General features: G+C 41.9%; 1 pseudogene across 1 annotated transcript in view; it reads right to left on the bottom strand.

The window, feature by feature from the left end:
• LOC311126409 (protein patched homolog 1-like) overlaps positions 1 to 18,842 on the bottom strand; it is a 44,620-nt pseudogene that overhangs the window by 12,706 nt on the left and 13,072 nt on the right. Inside the window, exons 4-6 of the transcript in view lie at positions 14,055 to 14,335; positions 1,640 to 1,777; positions 1,157 to 1,299 (exon numbers count right to left, since the gene is read on the bottom strand). The product of the transcript in view is annotated as a protein patched homolog 1-like (transcript). The remainder of the gene's footprint in view (positions 1 to 1,156; positions 1,300 to 1,639; positions 1,778 to 14,054; positions 14,336 to 18,842) is intronic.

Genomic DNA, 18,842 nt, shown 5'->3' with positions numbered 1-18,842 from the left:
AATTTTTTTTTACGTCAGAAATGTCAAATGTAATGATATTGAACGATTGAACAGAGCAGTAGCTGAGTTTAGCTTTCTGGATCAAGTGCCATTCTGTGACCTTGGTTAACCCAATGAGTCCCACTGTAACGCCAGTGCGTTTTGGACATCTAATCCCTTATAAACATTGTGTGTTTGAGCTTCAGACTTCTGTACTATTGGATCCATCAAATTATTCTGCATCCATAAATACCAAACATTAGTCTGTGTGATTAATGGGGGCTGGGCTAGAGCGGTGTTTGTGAGACAAGGGCAGATCTTTATCGTGAGAGAACTTGGGAAGGTTGAACACCAGACGGGCAGCGGCATTCTGGATGAGTTGTAGGGGTTTAATGGCACAGGCAGGGAGCCTAGCCAACAGCGAGTTGCAGTAATCCAGACGGGAGATGACAAGTGCCTGGATTAGGACCTGTGCCGCTTCCTGTGTAAGGCAGGGTCGTACTCTCCGAATGTTGTAGAGCATGAACCTACAGGATGCTGTCACAAACTCCACACAGTTGTCACTGACTAGTTTGATATTAATTTCTTAGTGAGCAAATAATTAATGTACTTACAGCATTCATATAAATTCATTTTTATCAGGCTTTTGCTGACATTTTTTAAAATGACATTTGTCAATAAAACTTAAACATGCAATTGTTTATGTCAAATTGTTTTGTGTTTTACTTGTAGCCCTGCTTGTCCTGAAAAGAAAATGGCAAACACTTCATTGTGATGCTAAATATAAGGCCTGGACATGCAGCTAAATGAAAGTCAGATAAATGAATAGCAGATTTTTGCTGGGGTCTCGTGACTGATAGGGATAATATGCTTTCTTTTTTTTGCAGTGCTATCGTTTTGGTATCATTTTGGTATTGAGCATCATGATGATATCAATCATCTTGATACTAAACTTGGTATTGGTATCGAAGTAAAAGTTCTGGTATCGTGACAACACTAGTGTGTATTAGAAATAGTGGGAGAGATTGCGCATGTGTGAGAGAGAGAGTATGAGTCTCTTTGCATGAGCATGTGTGTATGAGAGTGTGCATGTAGTCTTTGTGCATGAGTGTGTGTGTTCGTGTGTGTGTGTGTTTGTGTGTGTGTCTGTCTGTGTTCCACAACTGGTCCCACTCACCTGACGATGAAGTCGAACTCTGAGCCTGCTAGCATGAGAACTCCTAGTAGAGTAGAGAAGGCTCCGTCCAACACAGGAGCAAACATGTGTTCTAACGCCAGCACTGCCCGTCTGTTACGGTCTCCTATCGCTGTGAGGAACGCCTGCAACACACACACACACACACACACACACACACACATACACACACAACTCCTCAGTCAAACTATAATGTCATTTGTAAATATACAAAACACTTTCTTTGTGTGTGTGTGCGTGTGTTATTTTAAGCTATTTTAGGCTTAGGGGTTAGGTTTAAGGTTAGGATTAAGGTTAGGTTTAAGGTTAGGTTTAAGGTTAGGTTTAAGGTTAGGGTTATGGTTAGGGGTTAGGTTTAAGGTTAGGGTTATGGTTAGGGTAAGTTTTGGGTTAGGGGTTAGGGAAAATAGGATTGTAGGTCCCCACAAGGATAGTAAAAGATATTGTGTGTGTGTGTGTACTCACCAGAGCAACATGGACAGTGAACTCTACTCCGATGCCTACAGAGGCAATGAGGATGACCACAGGAACAGCACTGAGCTTGATCCCTATCAGACCCATCATACCAAACAACTCCACGGTCATCAGAGACAGGACCAGGACCTGAAACAGACAGACCGCAACACAACCGTTAATGACAATTAGAGACCATGTACAGTTTTTAACCCAGAGAACAAGCCCAGCATGAATCCAAACATCTCCACGGTCATCAGAGACAAGACCAGGATACAGAGAATCAGAACCCCAACATGACCGTTCATGACCGTTCTGTTCTATGGTTAGAAGAAACAGGAACCCATCAATCATGAAATGGTACAGAAAGTGTGTGTGTGTGTTTGTGTGTGTGTGTGTGTGGGGGGGGGGGGGGGGGGGGGTTGGTTCTTGGTTCAAGGGAGAATTTTCCTTGTTTTACTATCCTTGTGGGGACTTTTGGGGATTTTAGGTCCCCACAAGGATAGAAAAACAAGGAAAATCCTCCCTCGTGGGGATATTTCCCACATCACCATGAGGACAAAGGCTATTTTAAAGCTTAGGGGTTAGGTTTAGCGATGATTAGGTGGCCATGATGGTATTAGAGGGCCAGATTGGGAATTTAGCCAGGACACCGGGGTTAACGCCCTTACTCTTACGATAAGTGCAATGTGATATTTAGTGACCACAGAGAGTCAGGTCACCCGTTTAACGTCCCAACCAAAAGACAGTAAAACATGTGTGTCTGTGTGTGCGGGTTGGTCCTTCTATACTTGTTGGGGCCTAAAATACCCAGAAGTCCCCACAAGGATAGTAAAACAAGAAAACTCTCCCTCATGGGGACATTTAACACATCCCCATGAAGACAAAGGCTATTTTAAACTTAGGGGTTCGATTTAGCGTTAGGGTTAAAATTAGGGTTAGGGTAAGGGATTAGTGGAAGAACAAAATGTGTGTGTGTGTGTGTGTGTGTGTTAGGGCTGGGAATTGCCAGGGACCTCACAATACAATACATTTTGATTCGATACTGCAATTTTATTGTGATTTGATGTTCCAAGCATATTGCTCACTATATATGTCTGCTGCAGACAGACAAGAGAGATCATGAGAAAACGAGTTTTGATCAGTAATGGAAAAGTGCCGAAAAAATGTTGGTCCACTATTTAAAAAGAAGATGGAAAACAAGCTATAGGATGACAAATACCAGACCTAGCGATTATATATATATATATATATATATATATATATATATATATATATATATATATATATATATATTATTTTTACGAATCGATACCTGGAGTCAAAGTCATCACTAGTGTGTGTGTGTGTGTGTGTCTGTGTCTGTGTGTCTGTGTGTGGCCTGTAGCTGGGGGTAAGGGCAGGGGTAAGGGTTTGGCTATGGAGGTTAGGAGGCAGGGGATAGGGGGTGTAAGTAAGGATACAGGTGGCCTGTTCTGGACAAAGAAAATTGTTCAAATTCAAGCCGCGCCATAACTTGTCCTATTATTTGTTTTGTAAAGCTAGAGAAGGGGTCTCCAACGGGTAGATCGAGCACCTATGAGTAGCTCGCCAAGCAATTCTGAAAGTACATGCATTTTTTAATTTGTTCAATCGCAAACTGTCAAACATAAAGCTCCCGGCTACTATCCAATAAAAGCCACATTGACATAAAAAGCCAAACGTAACACAATATCTGCCAATTAATTTCCAGCAATATTGCCCCTGTCTGTCTGTTTGGTGCGCGTGTTTCTTTATCACTCCATGTAGCCAGAAGCTAATAGTGCCGAGCGATCAACCGAAATGTCAGTTATTTTTCGTTCTAAACACTAATTGACCAACATTGGTTCAATTATTTAAATTCCATTTTGTTTGGGGGATTCTGAGCTCAATGCATACATTGCGCAGTACGTTTCTCGAGAGCTAAATCAGATCAAGCCCGAACTGTGCGATGTAGTAGGGAGTTGTCCTTTCCAACAGGCCAATATTCTACATAGTTTAGCGCAGAAAACGTGGTAATGAACTACAATGGCCATAAATTGCGCACCTAAATTGCGCACCTCTGTGTGATTATTTTTTATGCCCTGCTATGTTATGTTACTGTCTGGCACACTAAGGTAGGTCAGGCAGACACTGAGAGAAGAGACAGAAGAATGCATGATTGACAGGGATAGAGAGCAGTTGCTTTGCAAAATATCTATACCTGAAAATACATGATCTAAGTAATTGATAGTTGATATTCAGCAGTCATATGCCTTTATTTACAAAAAAAAAATTCTGCTATTCATTTATCTGACTTTCATTTAGAACTACTAAAATAGTGATTTACTCAGACAGCATAGGCAGCAGCTCTATAGAGATGAGATGATGACTTGGAATGAAATAATAGTCATCAAATAAAACTAATGTACTATACATAACAACTGAATATTTTATTAAAGTAAAGTGTGAATAAATAATGATTAATAAGTGATAAACAGTAATGGGCAGTCACTACCATCACGGGATTTGTATTAATTGTGCTATTCTGTGTTGTTGCAGCATTCAACCCACATAATGCATAGTGCATTTAATGTTTTTTTTTGTTTTTTTTTCCTGAAATCGAAAACCGTGATTATTTTGTAATAATCGAACCGAAACCGAACCGACCTCAAAAACACTAATCACTCAGTACTAGATGCTAATGATAACCGTCGTGTGGGTAAAAAGAAAGACTTTCCCCAATAACCTTCTAAATTAAATGTTAACCGCAAAGTAGGCTTACCTGACAGAACTACATGTGCACCAGAAACATTGCTAGATCAACACATTCCTCTCTTGCTAGATGCACAATTAAAAGGGTTACTACCCTCAAAAATACAAATGTGCTAGTTTTTTTTCCAGACCTGAAACATTTTCTTTTGTGTGATTTAAGCATTGACATGGATTCAGAAAATCCATTTCCGTTGTTTCTCTATGAATAATTGTATTATTGAGGGTAAAAAAAATGAAAGAATTTCTAAACCAGGAAAAATAAAACAGAGAAAACAGAATTATGGAAAATTCTGAATATAATTGTATGGGGCCTGTCAAGCTGAATACTGTTAATTAACCATTATTTTACCAGGTACATTTACCGGTCAAAAGTTTTAGAACACCTACTAATTCCTGGGTTTTTCTTTATCTTTACTATTTTCTACATTGTAGAATAATAGTGAAGACATCAAAACTATGAAATAACACATATGGAATCATGTAGTAACCAAAAAAGTGTTAAACAAATAAAAATATATTTTATATTTGAGATTCTTCAAATAGCCACCCTTTGCCTTGATGACAGCTTTGCACACTCTTAACATTCTCTCAACCAGCTTCACTTGGAATGCTTTTATAACAGTCTTGAAGGAGTTCCCACATATCCTGAGCACTTGTAGGCTGCTTTTCCTTCACTCTGCGGTCCAACTCATTCCAAACCACCTCAATTTGGTTGAGGTCAGGGGATTGTGGAGGCCAGGTCATCTGATGCAGCACTCCATCACTTTTCTTCTTGGTAAAATAGCCCTTACACAGCCTGGAGGTGTGTTGGGTCATTGTCCTGTTGAAAAACAAATGATAGTCCCACTAAGCCCAAACAAGATTGGATGGCGTATCGCTGCAGAATGCTGTGGTAGCCATGCTGGTTAAGTGTGCCTTGAATTCTAAATAAATCACAGACAGTGTCACCAGCAAAGCACCCCCACACCATAACACCCCCTCCTCCACGCTTTATGGTGGGAAATACACATGCGGTTGGAACCAAAAATCTCCAATTTGGACTCCACACCAAAGGACAAATTTCCACCGGTATAATGTCCATTGCTCGGGTTTCTTGGCCCAAGCAAGTCTCTTCTTCTTATTGGTGTCCTTTAGTACTGGTTTCTTTGCAGCAATTCGACCATGAAGGCCTGATTCACACAGTCTCCTCTGAACAGTTGATGTTGCGATGTGTCTTACTTGAAATCTGTGAAGCAATTATTTGGCCTGCAATTTCTGAGGCTGGTAACTCTAATGAACTCATCCTCTGCAGCAGAGGTAACTCTGGGTCTTCCATTCCTGTGGCGGTCCTCATGAGAGCCAGTTTCATCATAGCGCTTGATGGTTTTTGCAACTGCACTTGAAGAAACTTTAAAAGTTCTTGAAATTTTCCGGATTGACTGACCCTCATGTCTAAAGTAATGATGGACTGTCATTTCTCTTTGCTTATCTGAGCTGTTCTTAGCATAATATGGAGTTGTCTTTTACCAAATAGGGCTATCTTCTGCATACCCCCCCTACCTTGTCACAACACAACTGATTGGCTCAAACGCAATAAGAAGGAAATAAATTCCACAAATTAACTTTTAAGAAGGCACACCTGTTAATTGAAATGCATTCCAGGTGACTACCTCATGAAGCTGGTTGAGAGAATGGCAAGAGTGTGCAAAGCTGTCATCAAGTCAAAGGGTGGCTATTTGAAGAATCTCAAATATAAAATATATTTTGATTTGTTTAACACTTCTTTGGGTACATGATAAGTGTTATTTCATAGTTTTGATGTTTTCACTATTATTATACAATGTAGAAAATAGTAAAAATAAAGAAAAATACTTGAATGAGTAGGTGTTCTAAATAGGTGTTCTAAAACTTTTGACTGGTAGTGTATATTGACATTTTTTGTACACCAAGGATCCGGGGATGAGTTGCAGGATAGAGGAGAAGAGAAGAATGTGCCTAGAGACATGTTATATTTGTTCAAAGTAGCTCTCATATTAGAAAAGGTTGGAGACCCCTGAGCTAGAGGATGAACAAGTGGTCCGCCCGCCCTTCTTTAGACACTGCCTGTCGTAAAAACACAACCTGGTGGAGAGACAGAGCAGGGCTGTATGAGTGTGAGTATATACAGTATACAGTGCATTCGGAATGTATTCAGACCCTTTGACTTTTTCCACATTTTGTTACGTTATAGCCTTATTCTAAAATGGATTAAATCGTTTTTTTCCCCCATCATCAATCTACACACAATACCCCATAATGACGAAGCAAAAACAGTTTTTTTAAAAATGTTTGCAAATGTATTAAAAATAAAATACTGAAATATCACATTTACATAAGTGTTAAGACACTTTACTCAGCACTTTGTTGAAGCACCTTTGGCAGCGATTACAGCCTTGAGTCTTCTTGGGTATGACGCTACAAGCCTGGCACACCTGAATTTGGGGAATTTCTCCCATTCCTCTCGTTCGATCTGGTTCAAGTCCGGGCTCTGGCTGGGCCACTCAAGGACATTCAGAGATTTCTCCCGAAGCCACTCCTGCGTTGTCTTGGCTGTATGCTTAGGGTTGTTGTCCTGTTGGAAGGTGAACCTTCGCCCCAGTCTGAGGTCCTGAACACTCCGGAGCAGGTTTTCATCAAGGATCTCTCTGTACTTTGCTCCGTTCATCTTTCCCTCGATCCTGACTAGTCTCCCAGTCCCTGCTACTGAAAAACATCCCCACAGCATGATGCTGCCACCACCATTCTTCATCGTAGGGATGGTGCAAGGTTTCCGCCAGACGTGACGCTTGGCATTCAGGCCAAAGACTTCAGTCTTGGTTTCATCAGACCAGAGAATCTTGTTTCTCATGGTCTGAGAGTCCTTTAGGTGCCTTTTGGCAAACTCCAAGCGGGCTGTCATTTGCTTTTTACTGAGGACTGGTTTCTGTCTGGCCACTCTACCATAAAGGCCTGATTGGTGGAGTACTGCAGAGATGGTTGTCCTTCTGGAAGGTTCTACTATCTCCACAGAGGTACTCTGGAGCTCTGTCAGATTGACCATCGGGTTCTTGGTCACCTCCCTGACCAAGGCCCTTCTCCCCCTATTGCTCAGTTTGGCCGGGCGGCCAGCTCTAGGAAGAGTCTTGGTTGTTCCAAACTTCTTCCATTTAAGAATGATGGAGGCCACTGTGTTCTTCGGGACCTTCAATGTTGCATACATCTTTTCGTACCCTTCCCCAAATCTGTGCCTAGGCACAATCCTGTTCCGGAGCTCTACGGACAATTCCTTCGACCTCATGGCTTGGTTTTTGCTCTGACATGCACTCTCAACTGTGGGACCTTATATAGACAGGTGTGTGCCTTTCCAAATCATGTCCAATCAATTTCAATTTACCACAGGTGGACTCCAATCAAGTTGTAGAAACATCTCAAGGATCAGTGGAAACAAGATGCACCTGAGCAATTTCGAGTCTCATAGCGAAGGGTCTGAGTACTTATTTAAATAAGTTAAATCAGCAAAAAAATCGAAAAACTTGTTTTCACTTTGTCATTATGGGATATTGTGTGTAGATTGATGAGAAGAAAAATGTTTTGATCCGTTTTATAATAGGATTGTAACTTAACAAAATGTGGAAAAAGTCAAAATTCACTCTATGTGGAACTCCTACAGCACATGTGTAGGAGAGAAAAACGGAAAAGGGCTGTATTTTAGGTGGGAGTGGAGGTAGCATGGGTCATTTGTGTCCTATTCCCATTTATTTGAGGTCAGTTTCTGGGAGAGACAGAGTAGACTAAACACAACAGCACAAGATAAACACTGGGACGGGACTGGGCTAGAAAAACTCTCCTCCAATCCCCATCTCTCCACTCCTTCCTTCCCTTCCCTCTCCTCCCTACTCCTTTCCTCCCTTCTCTTCTCTTCACTCCTCTCCTCCACTCCCCATCTCTCCACTCCTCTCCTCCCTTCTCCTCTCTTCCCTCTCCTCCCATCTCCTCTCCTCCCTTCTCTTCACTCCTCTCCTCCACTCCCCATCTCTCCACTCCTCTCCTCCCTTCTCCTCTCTTCTCTTCCCTCTCCTCTCCTCCCATCTCCTCTCCTCCCTTCTCTTCACTCCTCTCCTCCACTCCCCATCTCTCCACTCCTCTCCTCCCTTCTCCTCTCTTCTCTTCCCTCTCCTCCCATCTCCTCTCCTCCCATCTCCTCTTGGAATGTTCTGTAATAAGGAAGTCTCCTTTTACAGGATTCTAATCTGACAGATTTATGAAAATGGACTTTATACTCAAGTATGATGTCAACACACTTTCTGGCCATGCAATCAATGCAAAAATAATGCAGCTTTAGAATGTGTACTGTGTGTGTGTGTGTGTGTGTGTGTGTGTGTGTGTGTGTGTGTGTGTGTGTGTAGTCGCACGAGTAGGGTTGCAAAGCTACTGGTAATTTACATAAGTTACCGGAATTTTCAGGAAATTTGGTAATTAACAGAAAATCTATGGCAATCTATTATATCTTTGGTAATTTATTATTTTATTATTTTTATTAATATGTACAGTACCAGTTAAAAGTTTGGACAAACCTACTCATTCAAGGGTTTTTCTTTATTTTTACTATTTTATACATTGTAGACTAATAGTGAAGACATCAAAACTATAAAATAACACATATGGAATCAAGTAGTAACCAAAAAAGTGTTAAACAAATCAAAATATGTTTTATATTTGAGATTCTTCAAAGTAGCCACCCTTTGCACAATCTTGGCATTCTCTCAACCAGCTTCATGAGGTAGTCACCTGGAATGCATTTCAATTAACAGGTGTGCCTTGTAAAAAGTTAATTTGTGGAATTTCTTTCCTTCTTATTGCGTTTGAGCCAATCAGTTTTGTTATGACAAGGTAGGGGTGGTATACAGAAGACACCCTTATTTGGTAAAAGACCAAGTCCATATTATGGCAAGAACAGATCAAATAAGCAAAGAGAAACGACAGTCCATCATTATTTTAAGACATGAAGGTCAGTCAATACGGAATATTTCAATAACTTTTAAAGTTTCTTCAAGTACAGTCGTGATCAAAGGTTTTGAGAATGACACAATTATTGGTCTTCACAAAGTTCGCTGCTTCAGTGTTATGATATATTTTTGTGAGATGTTACTTTGGTATACTGAAGTATAATTACAAGCATTCCATAAGTGTCAAAGGCTTTTATTGACAATTACATTAAGTTTATGCAAAGAGTCAATATTTCCAGTGTTGACCCTTTTTTTTCAAGACCTCTGCAATCCGCCCTGGCATGCTGTCAATTAACTTCTGGGCCACATTCTGACTGATGGCAGCCCATTCTTGCATAATCAATGCTTATAGTTTGTCCGAATTTTGGGGGTTTTGTTTGTCCACCCGACTCTTGAGGATCGACCACAAGTTCTCAATGGGATTAAGATCTGGGGAGTTTCCTGGCCATGGACCCAAAATGTAGATGTTTTGTTCCCCGAGCCACTTAGTTATCACTTTTGCCTTATGGCAATGTGCTCCATCATGCTGGAAAAGGCATTGGTCGTCACCAAACTGTTCTTGGATGGTTGGGAGAAGTTGCTCTCGAAGGATGTGTTGGTACCATTCTTTATTCATGGCTGTGTTCTTAGGCAACATTGTGAGTGAGCCCACTCCTTTGGCTGAGAAGCAACCCCACACATGAATGGTCTCAGGATGCTTTACTGTTGGCATGACACAGGACTGATGGTAGCGTTCACCTTGTCTTCTCCGGACAAGGTGTTTTCCGGATGCCCCAAACAATCGGAAAGGGGATTCATCAGAGAAAATGACTTTACCCCAGTCCTCAGCAGTCCAATCCCTGTACCTTTTGCAGAATATCAGTCTGTCCCTGATGTTTTTCCTGGAGAGAAGTGGCTTCTTTGCTGCCCTTCTTGACACCAGGCCATCCTCCAAAAGTCTTCGCCTCACTGTGCGTGCAGATGCACTCACATCTGCCTGCTGCCATTCCTGAGCAAACCTCTCTCCTTGAAGTTCTTGATGATCTGATAAATGGTTGATTTAGGTGCAATCTTACTAGCAGCAATATCCTTGCCTGTGATGCCCTTTTTGTGCAAAGCAATGATGACGGCACGTGTTTCCTTGCAGGTAACCATGGTTAACAGAGGAAGAACAATGATTTCAAGCATCACCCTCCTTTTAAAGCTTCCAGTCTGTTATTCTAACTCAATCAGCATGACAGAGTGATCTCCAGCCTTGTCCTTGTCAACACTCTCACCTGTGTTAACGAGAGAATCACTGACATGATGGCAGCTGGTCCTATTGTGGCAGGGCTGAAATGCAGTGGAAATGTTTTGTTTGGGATTAAGTTCATTTACAATGCAAAGAGGGACTTTGCAATTAATTGCAATTAATCTGATCACTCTTCATGACATTCTGGAGTATATGCAAATTGCCATCATCAAAACTGAGGCAGCAGACTTTGTGAAAATTAGTATTTGTGTCATTCTCAAAACTTTTGACCACGACTATAGTCGCAAAAGCCATCAAGCGCTATGATGAAACTGACTCTCATGAGGACTGCCACAGGAGAGGAAGACCCAGAGTTAACTCTGCTACAGAGGATAAGTTCATTAGAGTTACCAGCCTCAGAAATTGCAGGCCAAATAAATGCTTCACAGAATTCAATTAACAGACACATCTCAACATCAACTGTTCAGAGGAGACTGCGTGAATCAGGCCTTCATGGCCAAATTTCAGCAAAGAAACCACTACTAAAGGACACCAATAATAAGAAGAGACTTGCTTGGACCAAGAAACACGAGCAATGGACATTAGACTGATGGAAATCTGTCCTTTGGTCTGATGAGTCCAAATTTGAGATTTTTGGTTCCAACCGCCGTCTTTATGAGACGCAAAGTAGGTTCCCACCATGAACCCGAGTGGCGCAGTGGTCTAAGGCACTGCATCGCAGTGCTAGCTGTGCCACTAGAGATCCTGGTTCGAATCCAGGCTCTGTCGTAGCCGGCCGTGACCGGGAGACCCATGGGGCGGTGCACAATTGGCCCAGCGTCGTCCAGGGTAGGGGAGGGAATGGCCGGCAGGGATGTAGCTCAGTTGGTAGAGCATGGCGTTGATTCCCACGGGGGGCCAGTATAAAAAATTAATTAAAAAAATAGATAATGTAAGTTGCTCTGGATAAGAGCGTCTGCTAAATGACTAAAAATGTAAATGTAAAAATGAAGCAGGGAGGAGGAGGTGTGATGGTGCTTTGCTGGTGACACTGTCAGTGATTTATTTAGAATTCAAGGCACACTTAACCAGCATTGCTACCACAGCAGTCTGCAGCGATATGTCATTCAATCTTGTTTGCACTTAGTGGGACTATCATTTGTTTTTCAACAGGACAATGACCCAAAACACAACTCCAGTCTGTGTAAGGGCTATATGACCAAGAAGGAGAGTGATGGAGTGCTGCATCAGATGACCTGGCCTCCACTATCACCTGACCTCAACCCAATTGAGATGGTTTGGGATGAGTTGGACGGCAGAGTGAAGGAAAAACAGCCAACAAGTGCTCAGCATATGTGAGAACTCCTTTAAGACTGTTGGAAAAGCATTCCTCATTAAGTTGGTTGAGAGAATGGCAAGAGTGTGCAAACCTGTCATCAAGGCAAAGGGTGGCTACTTTGAAGAACCTAAAATATAAAATATATGTTGATTTGTTTAACACTTTGTTGGTTACTACTTGATTCCATATGTGTTATTTCATAGTTTTGATGTCTTCACTATTATTCTACAATGTAGAAAATAGTAAAAATGAAGAACAACCCTTGAATGAGTAGGTGTGTCCAAACTTTTGACTGGTACTGTATATATAGTATTCATTTATTATATCTGTGTACATATTGTCCATGAGTTTACAGAGTTCCCCAACTGGCGGCCCAAAGGACAGATTTGGCCCACGCGTAGTTATATATTGCCCCCCAAGTTTTCTGAGCCAAAAAAAAAATCAAAAATATATATATGTATATATTAGCATTTTCATTGTTGGACATGGACTGTAAAAACACCAGGAAATCAGCTCCAAGTGATTTTAAATCTGTTCTCAAGTATTCCCACGCATAATAGAGAGACGTGATTGTATACAAATGTAAGCATGGTCTGAAATGATTATGTTTTAGTCAAACATTATATCTATTTGGGCTTCTTGCGGTCAATTTGCAGTCTACTAATTATTTGTAATTATGTTCTGGACCCCGATCATCCGCTCAAGAAAGAAATCGGCCCGCGAGTGAATCTAGTTGATGATCCCTGTTCTAGTAGTGTCACGTCTACTCCAGCACCCCCTCTCCGGCGCTCGATGTCGCCGGTTTACTAATCACTGGCTCTGACAACCATCATTACGCGCACCTGCGCCTCATCATGAGACTCACCTGGACTCCATCACTTCACTGATTACTTCCCCTATATCTGTCACTCCCTTAGGTTAATTCCCCACACAGTATTGATGATGTGTTTCATGTCCAGACACTACTCCTGTTTGGTATCGTTCCATGTTCATTGTTTTATTCAACTTACCACCTGCTTCTTGACTCCCAGCGTCATCGTTACAAATAGATAGCACCTTTTTTTCTAAGAGTGTATGGTCTATCTAGAACCTAAACTGGTTCTTCGGCTGTCCCCATAGGAGAACCCTTTGAAGAACCGTTTTGGGTCCAAATAGAACCGTTTTGGGTTCCATGGAGAACCCTTTCCACAGAGGGTTCTACCTGGAACCAAAGGTTTCTCCTATGGGGAAAGCTGAAGAACCCTTTCTTCTAAGAATGTATGGTTCAAGAGAAAATAGCAACAATTGCATTTTCTATTAACTCTTCCAACTATTGATTTATTTCACAATTTCCACCAGTTTGACAGCAAAACATTGACAACAAATACATATTGACATAGTAAAATAAATCAGTGTGTAAAAAATATATATAAAGGATATTTCATGCTGAAACCATCATATTAAACACCAATGGTATTCACTAAGTTGATGGTTTATATTTAGGATCATGTTTTACAGCTTTGTCATAAATTGTTTTTATTTCAAAATAATCTTATTTAATTATTTTACTTGTGATAAGGCCACACAGTGGGCCAGAGATAATTACAGACACCTGTGATAATCTGAACTACCCAAAAGGGCCACTAGATGTCTTGTGATAGATTACATAAAATCCTTGAATGATACAACAATTCTGGTAGTTTACTGGTAAATTTAAAATGTTTTCTGTAATATACCCTACTTTTGTAACCCTACGCACGAGTGAGTGTGTATCTCTCAGTGGTGATTTTAGCATGTCAATCTTGGTAGGGCAAACTCAAAACATTTTGTTTAGATGCATGCCAGCAAAGCCACAACACAAGCTAGGCTGAAACATCTGCATTTTGGAGCTGCCTTCCTTACTCAAGAAAGCAAAAAAGAGACCATATTTGTGTATGCGGCTTTATTAACTTAATTTAAAAAAATTATGTGACACGTATTAATGCCAAAATAACATGCAAAACTGGCAAAAACTAAACAGGTGGGGCTGCCCTGAATGACGGGTCGCCACTGGTATCTCTTTGTGTGTATGTATCTGTGTGTGTGTGTGTGTGTATATCTCTGCGTCTGAGTGTGTGTACTCACGATGATGCCGGCAGTCCAGGGGTTGAGCAGGAAGAGGGCACAGACGAGGAAGGTGCAGGCTAGCGCCACGCTGATGGAGAGCAGCAGCCAGTGTCTGAGGCCTACGTACTGCTCCCAAAAGAGGAAGGGGTAGCCGTTGGGGTAGCTGGGCAGGCCCTGGCGGCTGTAGTTACTGCAGATGGCTCGCACCGACTCGATGGCCTCCACAAACTGGGGGGTCTCGCGGAGCCCGTTGAGGTAGAACGGAAACTGTGCATATTCGATGGGCTCGGCGGCAGGAACTACACAGAGGGGGGGGGGGGGGGGGGGGGGGGGGGGGGTGCAGGTATGGTATGGTAGAGTTCAAACAAGTGCACCATGGGTTCCATTCTCTCCAGTCTCAGCCTAATGATGGGATAATGACAGCAGAGCATCAGGCCTGGCGTTGATATGCTGTAATTACAACTTTGAATCATCACCATTACCTCTCTCTCACTCACACACACAAACACACCATTTGGTTTGCAGTGACTATTGCAACATTGCTAAGACACATGTTCTAGTGGGGTCCAGACTCTCTCCCGTAGGGCCCGAGGCCCAGCCTTGATCAAACTAACGTCATTCTCCCCATGTCATGTCATGTGCCCTCTGCTTCCTTATACCCAACACACCCCACTATAATATCTTATACCCACCACACCCCACTATAATATCTTATACCCACCACACCCCACTATAATATCTTATACCCACCACACCCCACTATAATATATTATACCCACCACACCCCACTATAATATCTTATACCCACCACACCCCACTATAATATCTTATACCCACCACACCCCACTATAATATCTTATACCCACCACACCCCACTATAATATATTATACCCACCACAACCCACTATAATATCTTATACACACCACACCCCACTATAATATCTTATACCCACCACACCCCACTATAATATCTTATACCCACCACACCCCACTATAATATCTTATACCCACCACACCCCACTATAATATCTTATACCCACCACACCCCACTATAATATATTATACCCACCACACCCCACTATAATATATTATACCCACCACACCCCACTATAATATCTTATACCCACCACACCCCACTATAATATCTTACACCCACCACACCCCATTATAATATATTATACCCACCACACCCCACTATAATATCTTATACCCACCACACCCCACTATAATATCTTATACCCACCACACACCACTATAATATATTATACCCACCACACCCCACTATAATATCTTATACCCACCACACCCCACTATAATATCTTATACCCACCACACCCCACTATAATATATTATACCCACCACACCCCACTATAATATCTTATACCCACCACACCCCACTATAATATCTTACACCCACTTCACCGGGAGACCCATGGGGCGGCGCACAATTGGCCCAGCGTCGTCCAGGGTAGGGGAGGGAATGGCCGGCAGGGATGTTGGTAGAGCACGGCGTTTGCAACGCCAGGGTTGTGGGTTCGATTCCCACGGGGGGCCAGTATGAAAAAATATAATGTATGCACTCACTAACTGTAAGTCGCTCTGGATAAGAGCGTCTGCTAAATGACTAAAATGTAAAAATGTAAATGTATAATATCTTATACCCACCACACCCCACTATAATATCTTATACCCACCACACCCCACTATAATATCTTATACCCACTTCACCCCACTATAATATCTTATACCCACCCCATGACATAAAGAATTATAGTAAAAAGCTTTGGAGCACCTTAAATGAAATTTTGGGTAAAAAGGCAAACTAAGCTCCATAATTCATTGAATCAGATGGCTCATTCATCACAAAACCCACTGATATAGCCAATTACTTCAATGATTTTTTCATTGGCAAACTTAGGCATGACATGCCAGCAACAAACGCTGACACTACACATCCAAGTATAACTGATCAAATTATGAAAAACAAGCATTGTAATTTGAATTCCGTAAAGTGAGTGTGGAAGAAGTGAAAAAAGTATTGTTGTCTATCAACAATGACAAGCCACTGGGGTCTGACAACTTGGATGGAAAATAGTGGACGATATTGCCACTCCTTTTTGCCATATCTTCAATCTAAGCCTACTAGAAAGTGTGTGCCCTCAGGCCTGGAGGGAAGCAAAAGTAATTCCGCTACCTAAGAGTAGTAAAGCCCCCTTTACTGGCACAAATAGCTGACCAATCAGCCTGTTATCAACCGTTAGTAAACTTTTGGAAAATATTGTATTTTACAATGCTAACAGACTTCCAGCATGCTTTTATCGAAGGACATTCAACAAGCACTCACACAAATGACTGATAATTGGCTGAGAGAAATGTATGCTAAAAATATTGTTTTGTTAGACTTCAGTGCGGCTTTTTACATTATCGATCATAGTCTGCTGATGGAAAAACGTATGTGTTATGGCTTTACACCCCATGCTATATTGTGGATTAAGAGTTACCTGTCTAACAGAACACAGAGGATGTTCTTTAGTAGAAGCCTCTCCAACATAATCCAGGTAGAATCAGGAATTCCCCAGGGCAGCTGTCTAGGCCCTTACTTTTTTCAGTCTTTACTAATGACATGCCACTGGCCTTGAGTAAAGCCAGTGTGTCTATGTAGGCGGATGACTCAACACTATAGACATCAGCTACTACAGCGAATTTAAATACTGCAACACCTAACAAAGAGCTGCAGTTAGTTTCAGAATGGGTGACATGGAATAAGTTAGTCCTAAATATTTCAAAAACTAAAAGCATTGTATTTGGGACAAATCATTCACTAAACCTTAAACCTCAACTAAATCTTGTAATAAATCATGTGGAAATTGAGCAAGTTGAGGTGACTAAACTGCTTGGAGTAACCCTGGATTGTAAACTGTCTGGGTCAAAACATGTTGATACAACAGTAGCTAAGATGGGGAGAAGTCTGTCCATAATAAAGCACTTCTGCCTTTTTAACAACACTATCAACAAGGCAGGTCCTACAGGCTCTAGTTTTGTCGCACCTGGACTACTGTTCAGTCGTGTGGTCAGGTGCCACAAAGAGAGACCTCAGAAAATTATAATTGGCTCAGAACAGAGCAGCACTGCTGGCCCTTAAATGTACACGGAGAGCTAACATTAATAATATGCATGTACATCTCTCATGGCTCAAAGTGGAGGAGAGATTGACTTCATGACTACTTGTTTCTGTAAGAAGTGTTGACATGCTGAATGCACCGAGGTGTCTGTTTAAACTACTAACACTCAGCTCGGACACCCATGCATACCCACAAGACATGTCACCAAAGGTCTCTTCACAATCCCCAAGTCAAGAACAGACTGTGGGAGACACACACACATAGAGCCATGGCTACATGGAACTCAATTCCACATCAGGTAACTGATGCAAGCAGTAGAATCAGATTTAAAAAAAGATAAAAATACACCTTATGTAACAGCGGGGACTCTGAAGAGACACACACACACACAGGCACAGACACACATTCACATGATAAGACACACACTCTACACACACGTACACATGGATGTTGTATTGTAAATATGTGATAGTGGAGTAGTGGCCTGAGGGAACACACTAAATGTATTGGGTAAAGTGTTCTGAAATGTAATGTCATGTAATACTTTAAATTGTATGTAACTGCCTTAATGTTGCTGGACTCCAGGAAGAGTAGCTGCTGCCTTGGCAGCAGCTAATGGGGATCCTTAATAAATACAAATACCCCACTATAATATCTTGTACCCACCTCAACCCACTATAATATACATATACCCACCTCACCCCACTATAATATCTTTACACCCACCTCACCCCACTATAATATCTTTACACCCACCTCACCCCACTATAATATCTTTACACCCACCTCACCCCACTATAATATCTTTACACCCACCTCACCCCACTATAATATACATATACCCACCTCACCCCACTATAATATACACTGCTCAAAAAAAATAAAGGGAACACTTAAACATCCTAGATCTGAATGAATGAAATCATCTTATTAAATACTTTTTTCTTTACATAGTTGAATGTGCTGACAGCAAAATCACACAAAAATTATCAATGGAAATCAAATTTATCAACCCATGGAGGTCTGGATTTGGAGTCACCCTCAAAATTAAAGTGGAAAACCACACTACAGGCTGATCCAACTTTGATGTAATGTCCTTAAAACAAGTCAAAATGAGGCTCAGTAGTGTGTGTGTGGCCTCCAAGTGCCTGTATGACCTCCCTACAACGCCTGGGCATGCTCCTGATGAGGTGGCAGATGGTCTCCTGAGGGATCTCCTCCCAGACCTGGACTAAAGCATCCGCCAACTCCTGGACAGTCTGTGGTGCAACATGGCATTGGTGGATGGAGCGAGACATGATGTCCCAGATGTGCTCAATTGGATTGAGGTCTGGGGAACGGGCGGGCCAGTCCATAGCATCAATGCCTTCCTCTTGCAGGAACTGCTGACACAATCCAGCCACATGAGGTCTAGCATTGTCTTGCATTAGGAGGAACCCAGGGCCAACCGCACCAGCATATGATCTCACAAGGGGTCTGAGGATCTCATCTCGGTACCTAATGGCAGTCAGGCTACCTCTGGCGAGCACATGGAGGGCTGTGCGGCCCCCCAAAGAATGCCACCCCACACCATGACTGACCCACCGCCAAACCGGTCATGCTGGAACGTTCTCCACGGCGTCTCCAGACTCTGTCACGTCTGTCACAGATGAACCTGCTTTCATCTGTGAAGAGCACAGGGCGC

This window comes from Coregonus lavaretus, assembly GCF_964263955.1.
Source record: "Coregonus lavaretus genome assembly, contig: HAP1_SCAFFOLD_1837, whole genome shotgun sequence".
In the NCBI taxonomy this organism is placed as follows: Eukaryota; Metazoa; Chordata; class Actinopteri; order Salmoniformes; family Salmonidae; genus Coregonus; species Coregonus lavaretus.
This window is presented reverse-complemented; position numbering and strand designations above follow the sequence as displayed.